General features: G+C 37.1%; 1 protein-coding gene and 1 long non-coding RNA gene across 5 annotated transcripts in view; one reads left to right on the top strand and one right to left on the bottom strand.

The window, feature by feature from the left end:
• FGF14 (fibroblast growth factor 14) overlaps window positions 1–14,568 on the top strand; it is a 679,448-nt gene that overhangs the window by 32,706 nt on the left and 632,174 nt on the right. Inside the window, exons 1-2 of one of the 4 annotated variants that reach the window (XM_019039721.4) lie at window positions 2,118–2,341; window positions 2,983–3,151. The exons of 2 other annotated variants lie outside the window; for them this stretch is intronic. The gene's annotated coding sequence lies outside the window, so the exon portion shown is untranslated. Of the gene's footprint in view, window positions 1–2,117; window positions 2,342–2,982; window positions 3,152–14,568 lie in introns of those variants that run through there. One more of the 4 variants, XM_055360682.2, reaches the window with a different exon arrangement.
• LOC129526490 (uncharacterized) lies at window positions 1,445–2,099 on the bottom strand. The gene is made up of 2 exons (XR_008671148.2): window positions 1,957–2,099; window positions 1,445–1,744 (listed from the first exon to the last, which is right to left on the bottom strand). It is a non-coding gene; the product is annotated as an uncharacterized lncRNA (long non-coding RNA).

The following is a 14,568-nucleotide window of genomic DNA, read 5'->3' as shown; positions in this document are numbered from 1 at the left end:
TGAACAGGTAAGGAGCAGGTGGCCCTAGGGTAGGGAGAAAGTGCGACATTGTAACATCCCTTTGGATAATGTCTGCAGCCAGATCCTGTGTCACCATGACTCAGCATCGAACAGACATTGATTGCACAGCATAAGGAGCACACAGGAGGCAAAGCTGGTCTGTCACATGGCAATTAGTTTGAGACACCACACCTGTATTCCCACAGCACATCTCATTCCCCCATATCTTTGGCTACCACAGAGGAAAGCAGAATGGATCTGGGCAATTTATTGTCTTACTTTTGTTGAGGAGAGGGAGAGCAGCAGAATGCATGCTGTTCTACTTTTTCTGTGCTGCAGTGGGCATATTGGTCATTGCTGGGAGCCCTTCAATGAAGGACAGTGACAGAACACCAAAAAGTGTCAGGAGCTTCCATGTGGCTGAAAAACCACATTCAAAGGACATCAGCCAGTGTTCTAGTGTTAGGCTGTGACTTGGGCATGTAACTGGGCCAACAATTCCAGTTTTGCATGGAAAAGACACATGATTGGTTTTTCAATGAGGAAGTAGACAAGTTTTACTAATCTGTTGACTGAGAGCTTATAATATACTCATGATGAAATCTCTCTGGAGCAAGTCCTGTGAAACAGTGTAATGACTTGGCGCAGGATGGCTGGATTTGCTTTAAAAAAAATTATTATTATTCATGTTTATTTAGGTCCAAAGGATCCATTATACTTCAGCTTTATATGCTATTAAATTTAGAGATGACACAAGTCAGGACACATCTTACATAGTTCCTTTGATGGGACAAAAGACCTGATAGAATAAGGTGGCATTTATGGGCCTTTAATATCAACATTACAAAAGAAGGGGAATTGCATTTTCTTTATATGTAATGACTAATTTAGAGTAATTCTGAAATGAAATCATGGCATTATTGTCAGGATTGGTAAATCTTTTAAGCTATTATCATTTCTGTCATGCAGCTGCATTCAATGTCTTAAGTAGGCAATGTGATATTTTCACAGGAATTATCAAATAAACTCAGTATGTTAGCTTCTCAGGGACTCTGGAGCTTTGAATATAGAGGAGGAGAAGGTCCGATGAGGGGAAAAAGACCTTCTGAACCCCCCGTGGTCATTTTTTCAGGGAAAGAAGGAGAAGAAACTTAAATATATATTAACTCCTTACTGTCTGTTAAGATTTTTAATGTATTTCATTCCCTTTAATTTTGAAAGCAATTCTGTGAGTTGAATGTTATTTCGATTTTTTTTGCTAATGAGAAAACAAGCTCAGACAAGGTGAACAGAAACTGACATATTAAAATCCCTATCATGTAGGTACTGTGTAGGAAGTTAAGATGTATTTTCTCGTTTAATTATCAAAATAAGTATTATTTTATGTACATGAATTAAAATAGGCTAGATTATACTTTGTTAACAAATAGACCCCGAATCTCAGTGGCCTAATAATATAAAGGTTTATTTTTCGCTCACACAAAGTTTACTCTGATGCCAGGGGACTTCCCAAGCCAGTTCCTCCTGTGGTTCCTTGGCAGTCGAGGCCAAGGGAAGGGAAGTAGCACCACGATGCGGTCACACTCCCTGGAATGAGGACTCCTTGCTTGTTGCCGCAGGGAAAAGTAACAGGAGAAGAGTGCATGGGTTCTTAAGGCCTCAGCCCAGAACTTAAGCACGTCCTCTTCCCTCTTAGTCCATCGTCCGGGGTCTAGTCACATGGGCTCACCGCACTGTGGGCAGGCTGGGAATTGCGAGAGAGAAGATGGATAGAAGTCACCCCAACTGGGTCTGCCATGGCACTGTCACCCCCATTTTAAAAATGAGAAGACTGAAGTTCAGAGAGGTTAGATCATGTTCCTTGATCACTTCCTTGGTGATCTGTAGACTTAGTTCTTGAAACTAGATCTCTCTCAGTCCAAAGAATCTGTTTTTTTGCCCTCTACTCCATCTTACCCCACACACACTCCGAGTAATTTGGTGGTTTGGAGTTAGGTGTGGATCTGTGGTCGCCAGCCTTCAAGATGGCTCCTGTCATCCTTGCCTCCTGGGGTTCATGCCCTTGTTGTTCCCTCTGTCAGTGAATAGAGCTGACCTGTTTAACCAGTGTGGTATTGCAGAAGAGACAAAGAGTGACTTCTGGGACTAGGTCATAAAAGACAGTGGTGTTTTCATGTGTCAGTGCTCTCTGTTGGATCACTTGCTCTGGGGAAAGCCAGCTGCCATCAGGTAGGGACACTAGAGCAGCCCCAGGGAGCTCCCATATGGCAAGGAACTGAGACCTGCTGCCAACACCCAGGACCAATTTGCCATCTATGAGAGTGGGCCGTCTCGAAAGTGGGTGAGTCAACCCAGGTCAGCCTTCAGATGGCTGAGTCCAGGCCAACATCTTAACAGCAAACTCATGAGAGACCCCGGGCCAGAACCACTCAACTAAGCTTCTCCCAAATAATTCTTGACCCACAGAAATTGTGTGAGATGATAAATGCTTACTGCCATTTTAAGAAGCTAAGTTTTGGGGTAATTTATTATGTGGTAATAGATAACAGTACAAACTTTTTTGGATTATTTCCTTTCTTTGTGTTTTTCCCTCAACTCTGGGACAATTCCTACTTTTAACGGTGAGTTTTTAAGTTAGCTAAATGAGAAAGTAATTGCCACACAATGTTATTAAATTTTAGTTAAATACATCTTATTATTTACTTTAATCTTGTAGTTCTAGGCAAGCTCTGTATGAAGGTCTATACTAAAAAATGATATACTCTGCTAGTTCAGAAGGGAGAAGTTTTGAAATTTACTTTCCATCAGATGTGTGTTTTTCTGTTTTAAGATATTACCTGCTTGAGATTATTTTATAGTTTAAATTACATTGTGAAGTTTTGAGAAAGAACAAGCCAAATACATTTTTATTAAGAGTTTACTGTCAGGAGGAAGACAGAATCTAGAAGTAACCGCTTTTTTTTTTTTTTTTTTTTTTGCAAGGAGAATGTTGTCAGTGTTTCAGCCAGTGCTTGCTGCTGAGGCAGGAGAGAATAATTGTGTAAAGAGGGGGCTCCCGCAGTGCAGGACAGGAAGCCACCATGTGAGCACCACATCCACGTGCAGGTTGCAGGCTTCATCATGTCCTGAATACCATGCCTTAGCATTTTATGTGAGTAATCTTAGATTATTCATCAAAGAACAGGTTATGTTTACAAATATGATGGTTTTAAGGAATATTATAATTCAGCATCTTGACCACTGGTACTGGTACGACATGTTATAATATACTGTGCTTTTAAGTATTTCAATCACTCATGATTTACTCTTTAATGTTGTACAATGTTTCTGAGATTGTCTCTAAGCTGGGCAATCTTGTGTTTCCCAGGGCACCAGGAGGGGAAGACTGGGTACGAGTCAGTAGTCTATGAACTCCAGTGAAAGGCAGCAGGATACAATTTCTATTTGATTTAACATTCTCTTAATATCGCTGTTTTAATAACCTTGTGTTGGGTGAGATAAAATTTTCTTAATGAAAACCTTTTCACTAACCATTGATGCCCATTTGCTCCCTACCCCCATTAACAAACACTTCCTATATATACACTCTAAACTTTCTATCTTAGCTTACTTTTTGACAGTTGGGCAAATGACAGTGGAGAGAACATCGTTTAGATCAAACAACATATTATTTTTGGAAATATGGCTGTCTCATAGAAATATAGCCAAGTCAGGGAAATAGTGACTATATATTATATTCACATATACAAATTTTGTAGGTCTACATATACAAAAATATAGACACACACATTTCCACATATAACTATATATAAACTATATATAACTATAATTATAACTATACACACACACACACACACACACATATATACATAAACAGGTTGGAAGTAGGAGATCCCCAAGGAAGTGGAGACTGAAATTCAGACATGAGGACCTTAGCAAGGTGAGTGAGACAGAGAACTGATGAGAGATTCCGTGAAGGAACATCTAACAGATTTTAGTGGACAAAGCAAAACAAGGAATCAAAGATAACGCAAAAGTTTCTAATGAAAAGTCATACTTTAACAAGCATGGGGAAGTATAATTACAAAATTTTGATATACATAATAATTTTTATGAGTAGAATCCAGAGAGGTGGCTGCAGCAGGAATTATTATCGCCGTTTTGTAAATGAAGAAACCGGCTCAAAGAATTTTAATTGATTTTTTTAAGGTTTCATAGTTAGTCGAGGATAAAGCCAAAATTGGAATCTGGGGGTGTTGACTTCAGATCTTTCCATTTCCATGGATTCCTCTACTGGTTGTCCAGGCATGGCCCTCTAGGATCCATGCTGTGCTATCCTGTCATGCATAGGCTGTGTGTGTGTGTGGACTTTCCTGATTAGAGGACCCAGACTTAGAGATTCTCAAAGGGGCTGTGACTCGATAGAGCTTAAGAACTTTGTTTCTCCCTGGTGACTGCCTGGCTTAAGGGACCAAAAGGATGCCGAAATGAGAGGGATGGTCCTGCTTAATAAGTAGATCATGGAAAATTACATTCCCACAATGGAGAGACCTAGTGGTGTAAAGAGTCCTGATCGTGGAACAAAAAAGAGCAAGAGCGTTGGAAGTTAGGTAAATTTTTAAGGGAAAAATCTTACTTGGGACTGGGCTAACTCTGCATCCCACTTAGGGAAACAGGTCAGACTGAACAGTTTAGGCCTCATGGACGTTATGACTAAGCAACAGTTTTGCATCTCGCCCATGTGTGTGCAGTTTCCAGTTTTTTGGACATTTCTCCCATAGACAGTTGTTTTTGCGCTGTGTTGTGTGCTGATGCTCAACTGCAGAGGAACTGAATGGAGAAGTTCGGAGAGACTGTGGTTTCTGACCACTGGCTGCGGTGCTGTGGATGGTTCCAGTGAAGGGTGGATGCCTTTTGTTGAAAACTCGCTTAGACTTTGTCATCAAGGTCTGTCTCTGCCATTGTATAATCTAAAGTCAGATCTGTTTATACTTCATAAGTATTGTTGGATTTAATTGGCAATATATAGAACTGTCTATTGAGAAGTCCTTCAGTTGCCATAATTCCTTTTTTCTCAGCAGTAGTAAATAGGAAATATTCTTAAGCATGAAATAGTGAAGAGCTAAAGTGGGAGGGCTGGAATTTGAAACTGCCTGAACAAACTCAGTCTATAGAAGAACCCCACTACTGTTGGAGTTACTGTGAATATGTGAGCAACCTTCTAAGGCTGAATTGAGGCCACCATGAGGTTGTGGCCTGTTATACACATTTAAAAACCATGAAAACAAATTGGAATGAAAGTAGTGTCATGCTAAAGCATCCTGGTTGCTCTTAAACCTCAAGCGTGGTGCCCGGAAACATATTTTACAGCACAAGTGCTTTTGATCATTTGAGTGTTCACTAAGGAAATCATTGCATTGCATTATTACAGATGTGCATATTTGTCCTCTTGAAATTGACTTAAAAAGTTTAGTGTAAAATCCAGTGGCACTTACAGCATCTTCCTTATAATAAAAAAGTAGCAATAACACAATTTCCTTCAGATCCACAACCACGTACCTGGGTACCCAAATGATCTAAAATTGTTAGCTTAGTTCTGCCTCCATCTCAGGTGCAAACAAGGAAGCTGAAAATGTGTTTGGGGGCTAAGATATTCAAATGCAACAAAATAATAATCAAGATCTTTCTTCAGGAAAAGATCCATTGAAAGATGCTTGACAGGATCCTGCAGGGCATTGAGTTCCATTCCCCTGAAAAATGGAAATACCTCCCTGTTAAATGTTAGACATGAAGGTAAAGAATCTTGGCTATACATTTGTGGAAGCAGATAGAGAAGAAATCAGTCAAACTATGCAGAGTGGCAACAGGACAAATAAAGAGCTCCCAACAGCGGTCACAGGCAGATGATGGAGACATCACATTAGAGAAATAAAGAATAATATATTTTCTCTGGTTCAAGAATGCCTTTTGTTTTTCCTTCTTGCATGATAATAATAAACATTAATCTTAATGGCAGAATCCTGCTATGGGAAAAAGAGCCTTTTCTAACGGAATGCAGTGGTGGTGTACTGGAACACATAGTGTTCTAATTGAGCATGTACCGTGCCTACATTTTTAGAGCACTTTACGGTTTACAAAGCTCTTTTAATACTTCTTATCTCATCCAAATAGGCTGGAGTCCTATTTCTGATTTCCCAGTTGACCATGTGAAATACAGAAACTTGCTCAACCTCTCCCAGAATCACTTTCTTTTCCTTGCAAAATGAGGAAATTAATGCCATCCCAAATGAATATTTTCTTTCTAAATCAGTGAATAAGAGTATGTTTTCTCTATAAATAAATTAGCAACTCTAATAACTGGAGGTCACAACTGATCTAAATGTTAAGTCGATTAGCCATTCAATTTGAATTTCAGAGTGTTTTAATTTTAACTGTGATTGGTGCAAAATTACATTTCGATTTCTTTGTTACTTAAACATTTTTCTTTCAGATGTGTATATCGCTTAAAACATTGAATTTTATTGTATTTCATGTTACCACAATGAAATATTATTAAAGTCAAGTCAGTTTTTATGCCTTAATGGTTTAATATTCTTAACATGCTCACTATTTTTCATGAGTTTTTTTCCTATAGAAAGTAAATCATTCTCTTTTTCAACACTTCAATAAAGTAACCTTTTCCATGTGGATTTAATTAACATGTAAGTTTTTCCATTCATGATATGATTAGATAAAGATAGCTATTATTTTAATCTGATTTTGAAAATTTTACCCTGCAAAATCATTATTTAAAATTTGATTTTTTTCTATACTTGTATGGACTTTAGAAATGAATACCAAAATAAAATTCTTTTCTTTCTTCTTTTGGCATTGGATAAAATAGTGGTGTGGGGACCATGTGTTCTGTTCTCACTAAACTCATAATTTTATGAGAAAGAGAGACACAGATTTATTGAACATACAAGTGCTATGTCAACAAAGTGCTATTGTACATAGAGGTAACAGCTGATTTTGCCTGCAGGCAAGATTAACTTCCCCCATATCATTCTGTTCATATTGCAGTTATCCTGTTGATAAGGTATTATAATGAGTAAAGTTTCCATCTCCTCTGCTAAATATTTAACCTCTTAGAGCAGAAGCACTTTTATTTATCTCAATATCTCTATTCCTTACCTTGAATTATGCTCATTAAACATTTACTGAATTCAGTTTGGTGGAGAGAAGTTGGAAGAGTCCATAGAGGAGATAACATTCAGCGAATGAGATAATACTTGACAAAGGCTTGAATAATAATGAGCCAGAAAAAGGATAAAATAGGGGTGAGGAGGAAAGTACGGTCCCAGCAAAATCACGAGGGAATGAAAGCTTGTAAAGTATTTGTAAAAGGGTGACCTAGTGTTAGGAGTGGCTAGAAATGGAGATGAAACGGTTAGACCCAGGGCATAATTATAAGGGCCTGGACTATCATGGCAATGAATTTAGAGTCTTCTGGAACAAACAGATCACATCAGTTTCTGGCAGTAGTGAGGACACTGCCAGCAGCAGTGGCCCCAGAAAGAAGGGCATGACAATACTTCAAATAAGAAGATGAAGTCCTGAACCAAGGCAGTGGCCATGGAAATTGAGAAGAGGACATGATACCAAGAGACAATGAAGACTGAAGGAGACTGGGCTACTGACACCATGAAACCACCATGTCAGCCCTGGACTGCTTTTCACGTCCACACTGTTATTTGAGAGATAAAAAAAAAAAAAATCCTATCTTGTTCAAGCAAATGCTATTAGGTTCTCTGTTATATCAGTTAAAATTGTAACCTAATGAATACAAGGAAGACATCCAATGGGTTCAGTTTGGAAGATGTGAAATCTGAAGTTGTTTTAAGGGTCTAGAATTCAAAATAGTGTTCAAAGGTAAAGACAAAAGTTTGGAAACGAATCCCACATGAATTCATAGCTGAAACCGTGGAACTGAAGAACAACAGCATTTGCAGGGAAGGCAAATAAGGAGGGAGTGGCAAACGGTGCAGAAAACATTCAGGGAAAACAGAGCAGCATTTCTGGAAGTGGATTCTGTTACAAATTCCTGTAGTACTGGCCTGTACGTGTGCTATGAAAGAAAATTCACAACCAACACAGCTTGGCTGGAGTCTGAGACCTAAAATCCCCAGGGCCAGTCTACATCTTAGGCACCATTTCCTAAGACATTTTGGCACCTGAATGCTTTGAACATTTTGGGCATCAGGCTTTGAAGCCAGGTTAACTTCTGTTCTTCTCCATGCTGTCTTTTCCAACTTGATGTCCTTCAGGTGAATAATATTCTGCCTGTTCTTGGCTTACCTCCTCTCCTGGACCACAGACAAGTCCAGGTGAAGAGTGCTGAGCCTCTGACTTGCTGTTGATGATGACATTTGCTTTTCTTTGAAACTGCTCTGATTTGATGGTCTGTCTTGAAATGAGATGCTCAAAAAAGAGCATATCAATTAATATTGCTGTATTATATAACTTTTTAATTTACAATCAAGACACTGAGATACCATTTGCTTAGTAATTTTTACCTGGAGATCTTAACATGCACTCTTTTTTTTAAAGTTCTCCAATTTAGGCAAGGATATAATTTCACTGGGAGATATTTTAGAATTACCTTCAAATGATACAGCAATCTAATCCCTTCTTTGCTTTGTAATTTACGGCCTTCTTTGCTTTGCAATTTGTGGCTCGTGTATGTGTGTATGTGTGTGTGTGTGCACGCACAAGTATGTGTACTGTCCAGTGTTTAGAATGGAGTATACAGTGGGAACTGGGTTGGTTAAGACATGAGGACATAAGAATTGTATTTTGACTGAGGGTAAAAGTCCATCTAAGAAGTGTTCTCAGACAGGTGTGAATGGTTGACTGGACAGTCTGATAATTTTCCTCCTTGAAATTGACTTCAAAAGGTGTTTGTATTCTTCTCGCTAATTTTTCTGAACTTACTGTGGAGGTATTACCTGTGATTTATGTGAGTTTATATTTTCATCTTGTACTACCTCTTAAGGGTAATCATTTTACCAAGTAGCTAGTACTGCATGGGATACTATTTTATTTGTCTCATAATTATTTCCTTAATTTTTAATGGACACAGTCAAGCTCTGTCATTTCTTTTTAACCTGCTCTACCTCATCCATGACAGGGAAAATTTTCAGTCACGATGCTGCCATCTAGATCAACATGCTTGGGTTTATTTACCTTTGAGCAGATATAAGTAGCACACATTTTGGGGCAAGTAATTTAATTATTTTGTAGGCTAATTTTCAAATATGTAGATTGTTCCCAACAAGATCATCTGGAAATTGTATGCTATGCCATAGTTTTAAAATCACCACAAGCTGACGAAAGGCATGATCTTGATCCTTCTTCAAATGAGGATTTTGCACATAGCATATCCTTTTTGTGTGTATGCCAAGATAGTGGCTTTAAGTAGTATTAATTATTGCTTAATAAGAGTGAAGTTAGAATGGCTGAAGGGGCAAATGAGTAATGAATCCATATTTTTATGTGTTATAGCTACTTCTGATGTTTATAGCTCTTTAGCTTTGTTTTAAAGACATCATCGTATTTTTTGGTTGAAATTATATTTTTATTCAAAATCCAGTCTACTCATTCTATGTGATTCTGTATACTATAAGATTTCCTTCTGTTATTTTTAGGGCTTAGAAAAAAATTGTAAAAACAGCAAATTATTTTCCCCTTGGACTTTTTTTTTTTTTTTAACATAAAGTTGATTTTGGTTTATTTCTCTTCTAAACCACCATAGTAGTTTCCCAATGGAATTATGTTGAGATTTTCAGGAAGTTAACATATAAAGGAAGTGAATTCTCTTTTTCCTACTCTACTTAATGCAAAGTTTCACTTAATAAGAGAATTTCACTGAGATATAAAGGGCTAAAAATGAAGTTTTAATTTGGAACAGCAGCTTATAACTTTAACTAAACCACTGTACATCTTCAGATGTACTGTTACCAATTTTCAAATTGATCATATTATTTTTCCTTAGGGAAACCGAATAGTGGAAGAGCTGCCTTTTAGCTGGTGTTACGCAGAAAGAAATGCAAAAGTGAAAACTAGCAAGATGTATGGGAATTCAGATTTCTGTGGTATTTTGATTACATCATCAAAATGTGGCCAGAAATTTATATACTAAAAATTATGATAATATGGAAAGAAATATTAAGGTGCAACAATAGTTTATATGCTTGTCTGTTGTGTGTGAAGCACATATTCTTTTTAATTTAATGTAATTTTAAGTTCTTGGATACATGTGCAGGATGTGCAGCTTTATTGCATAGGTAAATGTGTGCCATGATGGTTTGCTGCATCTATCAACCCATCACCTAAGTATTAAGCCCAGGATGCATTAGCTATTTATCTTGATGATCTCCTTCCCCCCACCCCCACTGACAGGTCCCAATGTATGTTGTTCCCTTCCCTGTGCCAATGTGTTCTCATTGTTCAGTTCCCACTTACAAGTGAGAACATGCTGTGTTTGGTTTTCTGTTTCTGCGTTAGTTTGCTGAGGATAATGGCTTCCAGCTCCATCCATGTTCCTGCAAAGGACATGATCTCATTCCTTTTATGGCTGCATAGTATTCCATGGTATATATGTACCACATTTTCTTTATCCAGTTTATCACTGATGGACATTTGGGTAGATTCCATGTCTTCGCTATTATGAATAGTGGTGATGCACATTTTCCTTGTGGCTGGCACGTATCAGATTATAAATCTTATCTGAATCTGACTAATGAAGATTTTTCTAGGGTTTAACTCCATTCATTATAGAGTTAATCTCAGATGAGCATTTAAAACATTTGAAAAAGAAAATTTTATAATCCGCAACCATTCCAATATCTTCATTATCTTTAATTTTTGTTAAGAAACATATTTTGTGGTCCATGCAGAGAATGGTTTTGTGTTAGGGAAGTAAAAACAAACACACACTATATTGTGTTTTCAGGTGGAGTACAGGTCAGAACATATGCACACACACAGATGTACACGATACTACTTGTAGATTAACTGATGACCTCAAATCATAAAGTGAACTGGGCCTTAACAGCTTGTGCAGTCTTCACTGCACTCTCGACCTTTGCTAGTTTATTGGCACCAAACTGTTTTCAGTCCTCCTAGCAAAACAGTATATAGTTACAAGCCTGTAAGTTAGGAAACCTCTTAAGTTCACTGGGATGTATTGGAATATAAAATCTTTATAACTGTTATGGTGTCAATGTCTACTAAGTACAAACACTAATTAAAAATGGCCCTCAGTGAAGGTCATAGACAGTGATGATAAATTACCTGTTTCATGTAATTAATGTATTCCTGAAAATATATACATGAAACACATTTTTGTTAATGATTCATATTTCAACTGTTTATATGCAATCATTATTTAGGGGACACCAAAGATTTAAAAAATTATGTTCTAATATAATTTTTAAAGGTAAATAATTTTAATATAAAGTTCAAGATTTTTAAATATAAAGTTCAAAATTTTTCCCATTAAGAATAAGATTTTCCTGATGTGAGGTCAAATTGGAAATAACTCTGGTCAAAACAGAAATAATCGGATTGCTGTTGGGGAAAAATCTTTCCCTTCTGATATCTCTGCCCATACAACTGTTTGGTGTGTAACTGCTGGTATAATTCCTGTGTATCTACAGATATGTACATTTCGCTCTAGAGGACGGTAAGCTAGACCTTGAGGGCTAGTGTGTGTGTTTCTCTGTGAATGTGGCTATTCTTGAGACATTTATAAAGTGAGTATAATCAGTGAACCCATTTTCAATAATAACACCTTGCCTACCAGACAAGAACACTAGCAAAATGTGACATTTATTGAACACATGATTGTCCAGGCACCGTTCTAAACACTTCATCTATACTAACTCATTGAAACTCCACAATGTCCCTATTATTTCTGTCCACATTTTATAGGCTATGGAATTGAAACATAGAGAAATTACTTAATTTGCTCAAAGTCCCCTAGCTAATAGCTGATGGATTCAGGATTCAAATTTAGACAGTCTGACTGCAGAACATACTGTTTTAACAGCTACATTGAGTTGCATTTTAACAAATAAATATTAAAATATTTAATTCTGGAGTTCTTATTCTGTTATTTCTGGACCTTGGCTACTGCTATTGGTAGAACTTCCGTGTATCCTGACAGACATATTGTCAGTGCCCTCGCACACTCTCCCAGAGGAGATGTCTGGGCCCCACTTCAGAAAGCTCTGGAGTGTGCATGCAGGTGTGGCTCCTTCCTCCTGGAGATCTTACATGGTACACTGTGAAGGACCATGAGGGACGTAAGATGTATAATGTACATCCTACACCCTCGAGGTGTGCAACCTGGTGTCCTTGTTGGAATGTGAGGAGTTTACCATGATTAAGAGCTCAGATGCTTTCATTTAAAAAAAAACATTATAATGGAAGTAGCCTGTGTTAGAATTAAACAGCTCAGATTTTATGATTTAGAATGTACACTAGTCCCTGCTCCTCCACCACTTCCTAGCGATAGTCTCTTTTAACAGTGTGAAATGGAACTTTCTAGATATTTAAGAAGTATCTACAGATATGAATATCTCTTTGTGTGTGTGTATATATATATATGCATTTTATAGATTAAAATCATACTTTACATGTTGTTCTGGCATTTTTTTTTTTTACTTAATAAGTTATAATTATCTTCCAGTCTCAGAAGTCCATGTCAGTATATTGGGAATTAGCTCATTTTAAAAACAGCTGCTGGGTATTCCAGAATATAAATCTTTTTAATATAAATAATAATGCTATTAAAAGTAATCAAATAATTTATGTAACCAATGCCCTGCTATTGGAAATTGGGTTGTGTCCCAGTTGTGTGATTCAATGGGACAGTAAACAGTGGGACTTGGACATTGAGGACAGAGAGGCACAATCTTGCCCTCAGGCATTGGTGCATTCCTGCCTCTTAGACCATCAGATCTTTAGCAAATTTTCAAGGTTTTTCATTAATAATAATGACAGATTTTAGGTAACATATAACTTTTTGGTGGGGAAGCTTAATGTACTCTATGTGGTTGACTGACATATGAACCTTCACTATGTTTTGTCAGGCAAGAGGTAGGCATTAACTTTCTGAATCCTGTATTTTTAAAGCAATTACAACTCTTTCACACCTGAAGTTCTAGATTTATGTCTAATTGCTTCAGAGTTATCCTTCTCTTGTGAAGAACTCTTCAGTGTTGTTTAAAGTTGCATGGTTGCGTTTTAGAAAGTTTTGCTCTTAGTAAGGAGCAAAGAATTGTATTCAGGAAGAAGTGATGTTTTCTGGGTCTAGCTTTACATTCAGCTGAGATGTTTTAAGTGCTTATCAGCAAGTAATCATTTAAGTCTCTTTTCTTTGACCTTTGTTAAAATGTTCATCTCTTTATTTTTCTCCAATTCTCCACTTAAAAATGTTATGACCCAATGTTAGGTAGTGAAACTATTTTGTGAAAAGTTCTAAAAATAATAATCCTGAGCAAGTGACTTCTAAATGGCAATTAAATTGATGTCTGGGAGAGACGGGGACATTGTGCTAACTCAACTGCTATTCTCTCTGTGCAAAGTCACATGAGGTTTTAATAGCATAGGTTGTTACCTGAGATGGAAAAAAATCTTAGGCTTGAATTAGTCCTAAGATAATCTATAATTGCATTATTTTGTTGAATTTATATGAGTACTTAATGTAATTTTTATAAAAATTAATCGAAGGAAGAATTATTTTAAATATATTCACATACGTTATGTTCAAAATATTCTGCACAAGGTTTTCAGAGTATGAAGACACAAACTACGGTGGAGACTATACTGTTATTAATAAATTGTAATTTTTGAACAATTTGAGTAGAGTTACTCAAAATTCTTTTCCTTCTAGAGAATACCTCATGCTTGTATGAATTCATGGGAAGGGCAGATTGTGTTATTTGGGGTAACAATTTCACACACCTTGTGTCATACGAGATGGGGAGTTTCCACTGTCCTAAGGCAAACATTCCCACTGTGTCAAAGCTGCAAACTTCCAGCTAGCATCACATACTTAACTTTCCAGGAATCACCATCTGGAGAAGGCCTCAGTAATACAGCAACACCTTGTTAGTCTGGACATATCTCACTGACTCATTCTTCGGAATGTGTCACCAGCATCCAAGCAACTATAGATGGAGGCCTTCAGTATTGTTGAGTGCAGGGATACCTGTGAAGTATAATGGTTGTGCAAATTTCATTGAACAGTCGTTAATGTGACCTACAAAGCCTAATGCATTTGTTTTTTGTCAGGATCTACGTAAGTCCATGCTTTGTTGGAATCTGTGTTAGAAAACATGTCAGTCTATTATTCCATTATTGTTACTGCATTTTGCTACTTCCATCATTCATCCCTCAACAAACATTCATTGGGTACCTTTTAAGTAATAGGTAGTAGATACAGAAAATACAGAGGTGAAAAAGACATACCTTTTTCCCTGAAGACTGTCACAAAGGCAAATAGTTCCATGACAGTGTGAA

Source organism: Gorilla gorilla, chromosome 14 (genome assembly GCF_029281585.2).
Source record: "Gorilla gorilla gorilla isolate KB3781 chromosome 14, NHGRI_mGorGor1-v2.1_pri, whole genome shotgun sequence".
Taxonomy (NCBI): domain Eukaryota; kingdom Metazoa; phylum Chordata; class Mammalia; order Primates; family Hominidae; genus Gorilla; species Gorilla gorilla.
This window is presented reverse-complemented; position numbering and strand designations above follow the sequence as displayed.